The sequence below is a fragment of the Balaenoptera acutorostrata genome, chromosome 4, assembly GCF_949987535.1.
Source record: "Balaenoptera acutorostrata chromosome 4, mBalAcu1.1, whole genome shotgun sequence".
NCBI classification, from domain to species: Eukaryota; Metazoa; Chordata; class Mammalia; order Artiodactyla; family Balaenopteridae; genus Balaenoptera; species Balaenoptera acutorostrata.
In genome coordinates, this window is record NC_080067.1 from 131,121,248 (window position 1) to 131,127,247 (window position 6,000).

Here is a 6,000-nt window from a genome sequence, read left to right on the forward strand (position 1 = left end):
CACTTATTTCAAATAAAGGAAACTATAAGGAAAAGATGAATTACTCATTAAAGAGTACTGGAACAATTGAAAAGTTGTTTAGAAAAAAATCACACTGTATTTCAATTTTGTACCAAAATAATTTGATTGACAAATGATTTAAACACGGAAAAAAAATATTTAAAGTACAAGAAGAAAGCAGGAGAAAATTATTATTATTATATGAGAGTAGAGAACACTTCTAAAATATAAAATAAAATTAAAAATGCAAAAGAAAAGACTACATTAAAAGCTAATAATTTCTGGAAGAAAACAAACTCACTGAGGTAAAAGGCTAACAATAAACTGGTACAAATCTTTGCAACTAATATCACAAAAGGAGTTACAGTTTATCTAACACATAAAGAGCACTAATAAGAACAAAAATCTTAATGACATATAGAAAAAGTAGATGAACAGACAGTTAATAGTAAAGAAAATACAAATGGCTTTTAAACATATGTAAAGTTTCTCAAATATTTTTCAAATTAAATCTATAATGAGGTGCTATTATTTTACCTCTAACATGGCAAACGTCAGAAACAGTTTGATAATGCATTTTGTTGTTGAGGGAAGTAGAAATTTCCATGCATTGCTAACAGTAATAATAATTGGCTTAATCACTGTGAGAAGCAATTTGGCAGTATTTGCCATGGAATGTAATATAAAGTTATACCTTTATCTATATTATGAAAAGTACACTTCTATCATTATTTAATATTAATGCCTTTCTGGTAACTGACTGTACTGCTGAACTGAATGAATAAGCATTTTCAGAACTCTAATGAAAAACTGATGAACTCATGAAAGTGCTAACAAAAGATCAAGATGAAAAAAAGAAATTAATTACATGGGACTGAGTGAACTGATGAGGATGAGTATAATTTTTGTGACTTTCTGTCTGAATTAAAAAAAAAAAAAAATCCCACAAGGACTCAGAGGAAAAGAATATACAAATCAATTTTCACTGCAAAGTAAAGGAGCTGTTACAGTGGAGGATTACTGGACTGAATGTCAATATTATGACATAGTATAAGTGTGTTTCATGTTTGGTAATTGCAATCATTGTTGCTTTTGTTGTGGTCATCCATGTACAATGCTTGGTGTCAGTCTATCTATCTCTTGTAAAAATAAAATACAGTGTGTGTGTGTGGAAAAAAAAAAAAAAAAATAGTAATGCCCATTACTAGTGGAGATGAGATATCGTAATACACTCTTTGCCTAAATTTTTGATCTCATCATCTATACCTGCCCAGAGAATGTTGGAAAACTGCTGTCTTTGGAGTCAGAAAACGTCCAGGTTCTTTTAATCTTAAGATTTAGAAAATTATTCACATTACTGCTGTGACTATTAACTAAAGTGTATAAAATTGTTTGACATACAATATTTACTTAACATGTACATGTTAATTCATTTGTTTTATCATTCATTCACTCACCTAAGCATTTCCAACATGCAAATCTGGCAAATATTCATTACCATTTGTCACACACACAGAATTATCTCTATGCCAAACTTAAAAGAATTGAATGTAACATCTTAAATATCTCCTCTAAATTTATTAATTTATGATTGTACTAGACTTCCCAAAGGTGGGCATAAAAGATTTTAGAACTTCTGCACTGATTATGTTAATCAGTGTTCCTATCAAATGGTAAAACAACATTTCCTATTTTTGTTATGAAAAACACTTATAGGAAATTCAATATCTCATGAGAATGTGACTTTACAGAGGTGTTACAAGCAACTGTAGGGCAAGCTTGTACAATTGTACACTCACAATGTCCATCAGTACAGAGTGAAGGGAAGCAAAAGCAAGAAACCCAAGTAATGGTTGCCAGGAAATATGCATCTGGAGACCATACAGATAAACAGAAAGGAGCATGAAAAGGTAAACCTGGAAGTCTTTGTGGCAGAGTAAGCTACTAACAGCTTGGTAGATAATAAACTAGGGATTTCCAGTTTCAGCAACAGTGGATGAGCTACTTGGGCCTAATTTCTTGCTGATGAAAAAAAAGTAACTGCATAAAAATATTAGGAATATCTGCTTAAAGGGATCAGAGAACTAACAAGCTCATGAAAAAGTATTTGTTCAGAATGTGGGAGAGGGCAGAAGTCGAGGAAGTGTAGTCAGTGGTTCTGAGTGCCTCATGGAGTTACGGGGAGGTATTGAACTCAGGTTCAGTTTAGGGGTGAGAGGCGATACTAGTGAGTCCTAGTAAATACCAAAGGTATGTTTACAGAAAAGGAAAATGATCTTTCAATGTCAGAGATTTAAGAAGGAAAAAGAACAATGAAAAGAGCTAATGTGTGTGTAAATACAAATGAACATGGAATGATGTCTAGCTGGGTTTAGTTGGGACTAAATTACATTAAAATAATAGCATATATTAGGAAGAGACATTAACAGCATTAAACTAGTCTGTGTTTCTTTTATTTTCCAAGAGAATGATAAAAGTACCAATTAATACAACACTGGATTGAAATTTGAAAATAAGTGAAGAGAAAAAGATTAACTATGTAAATGGCGTCTATATGCACCTTAAATATAGTTTCATAATATATAATGCAAAATGTGAAAAGACTATAAAGAAAAATCAATGAAACAAAAATCATAGTAAAAGAACATCTATCTCAATAACTAATAGAAAGTTAGTAAGAACATAGAAAATTTGAACAACTTGATCGGTGAACTTTCTTTAATGGATATACAGAGAATATCATTCCCAAATGTAGGGTATATATTAGCTGCAAGAAAATTTGAAACATTTAAAAATTTGACTCTATTTGGGGCACATAGAAATCTCTGTAAATTTCAAAGAACCTACATCATATAAAGTAATTTTTCCACCACAATAAACATAAGTTAGATTTAGTAAAAACAGAAAACAAAACTAAACTAAACAGAAAGTTAAAATATTTGTATATTTGGAAATTTAAAAAAAAATTATTTCTAAGTAACACATATATCAAAGAAAAAGATTACAATTATCATTAGAAAGTGGTTTGAATTGAATAATAATACATACCATAAATTGTGGGATGCCCCTGAAACTGTATTTAGAAGAAAATACATATTTTTTTAACATCTTTATTAGAGTATAATTGCTTTACAATGGTATGTTAGTTTCTGCTTTATAACATAGTGAATCAGCTTTACATTTACATATATCCCCATATCTCCTCCTTCTTGCAACTCCCTCCCACCCTCCCTATCCCACCCCTCTAGGTGGTCACAAAGAACCAAGCTGATCTCCCTATTCTATGTGGCTGCTTCCCACTAGCTATTTTACATTTGGTAGTGTATATATGTCAATGCTACTCTCTCACTTTGTCCAGCTTACCCTTCCCCCTCCCCGTGTCCTCAAGTCCATTCCCTACGTCTGCGTCTTTATTCCTGTTCTGTCCCTAGGTTCTTCATGACTTTTTTTTTTTTTCTTTTAGATTCCATATATATGTGTTAACATATGGTATTTGTTTTTCTCTTTCTGACTTACTTCACTCTGTATGACAGACTCTAGGTCCATCCACCTCACTACAAATAACTCAATTTCATTTCTTTTTATGGCTGAGTAATATTCCATTGTATATATGTGCCACATCTTCTTTATCCATTCATCTGTTGATGGACACTTAGGTTGTTTCCATGTCCTGGCTATTGTAAACAGAGCTGCAATGAACATTGTGGTACATGCCTCTTTTTGAATTATGGTTTTCTCAGGGTACATGCCCAGTAGTGGGATTGCTGGGTAGTGTGGTAATTCTATTTTTAGTTTTGTTTTTTTTGTTTTTTTTTTTTTAGGATTTTCTTATTTATTTATTTATTTATTTATTTATTTATTTTTGGCTGTGTTGGGTCTTCGGTTCGTGGGAGGGCTTTCTCCAGTTGCGGCAAGCGGGGGCCACTCTTCATCGCGGTGCGGGGACCGCTCTTCATCGCGGTGCGCGGGCCTTTCTCTATCGCGGCCCCTCCCGTCGCGGGGCACAGGCTCCAGACGCGCAGGCTCAGCAATTGTGGCTCACGGGCCCAGCTGCTCCGTGGCATGTGGGATCTTCCCAGACCAGGGCTTGAACCCATGTCCCCTGCATTAGCAGGCAGATTCTCAACCACTGCGCCACCAGGGAAGCCCTATTTTTAGTTTTTTAAGGAACCTCCATACTGATCTCCTTAGTGGCTGTATCAATTTACATTCCCACCAACAGTGCAAGAGGGTTTCCTTTTCTCCACAGCCTCTCCAGCATTTATTGTTTGTAGACTTTTTATGATGGCCATTCTGACTGGTGTGAGGTGATACCTCATTGTAGTTTTTTTTTAGTTATTTATTTATTTATTTATTTATGACTGTGTTGGGTCTCTTAGTTTTTGTGTGAGGGCTTTCTCTAGTTGCGGCAAGTGGGGGCCACTCTTCATCGCGGTGCGGGGGCCGCTCTTCATCGCGGTGCACGGGCCTTTCACTATCACGGCCCCTCCCGTTGCGGGGCACAGGCTCCAGACGCGCAGGCTCAGTAGTTGTGGCTCACGGGCCCAGTTGCTCCGCGGCATGTGGGATCTTCCCAGACCAGGGCTCGAACCCGTGTCCCCTGCATTAGCAGGCAGATTCTCAACCACTGCGCCACCAGGGAAGCCCCCTCATTGTAGTTTTGATTTGCATTTCTCTGATAATTAGTGATGTTGAGCATCCTTTCATGTGTTTGTTGGCAATCTATATATCTTCTTTGGAGAAATGTCTATTTAGGTTTTCTGCCCATTTTTAGATTGGGTTGTTTGTTTTTTTGATATTGAACTGCATGAGCTGCTTGTAAATTTTGGAGATTAATCCTTTGTCAGTTGCTTCATTGGCAAATATTTTCTCCCATCCTGAGAATTGTCTTTTCATCTTGTTTATGGGTTCATTAACTGTGCAAAAGCTTTTAAGTTTCATTAGGTCCCATTTGTTTATTTTTGTTTTTTTTTTTTTTTTTTTTAAAGAAATTCACGTTCTTTTATTTATTTATTTATGACTGTGTTGAGTCTTCGTTTCTGTGCGAGGGCTTTCTCCAGTTGCGGCGAGTGGGGACCACTCTTCATCGCGGTGCGCGGGCCTCTTACTGTCGCGGCCTCTCTTGTTGCGGAGCACAGGCTCCAGACGCGCAGGCTCAGTAATTGTGGCTCACGGGCCCAGTTGCTCCGTGGCATGTGGGATCTTCCCAGACTGGGGCTCGAACCCGTGTCCCCTGCATTGGCAGGCAGATTCTCAACCACTGCGCCACCAGGGAAGCCCTATTTTTGTTTTTATTTCCATTTCTCTAGGAGATGGTTCATAAAGGATTGTTGTGATTTATGTCATAGAGTGTTCTGCCTAAGTTTTCCTCTAAGAGTTTTATAGTGTCTGGCCTTACATTTAGGTCTTTAATCCATTTTGAGTTTATTTTTTTTGTGTATGGTGTTAGGGAGTGTTCTAATTTCATTCTTTTACATGCAGCTGTCCAGTTTTCCCAGCACCACTTATTGAAGAAGCTGTCTTTTCTCCATTGTATATTCTTGCCTCCTTTATCACGGATAAAGTGACCATATGTGTGTGGGTTTATCTCTGGGCTTTCTATCCTGTTCCACTGATCCATATTTCTGTTGTTGTGCCAGTACCATACTGTCTTGATTACTGTAGCTTTGTAGTAGAGTCAGAAGTCAGGGAGCCTGATTCCTTCAGCTCCTTCTTCTTTCTCAAGATTGCTTTGGCTATTTGGGGTCTTTTGGGTTTCCAAACACATTGTGCAATTTTTTCTTCTAGTTCTGTGAAAAATGCCATTGGTAGTTTGATAGGGATTGCACTGAATCTGTAGATTGCTTTGGGTAGTATAGTCATTTTCACAATGTTGATTCTTCCAATCCAAGAACATGGTATATCTCTCCATCTGTTTGTATCATCTTTAATTTCTTTCATCAGTGTCTTATAGCTTTCTGCATACAGGTCTTTTGTATTCTTATGTAGGTTTATTTTTAG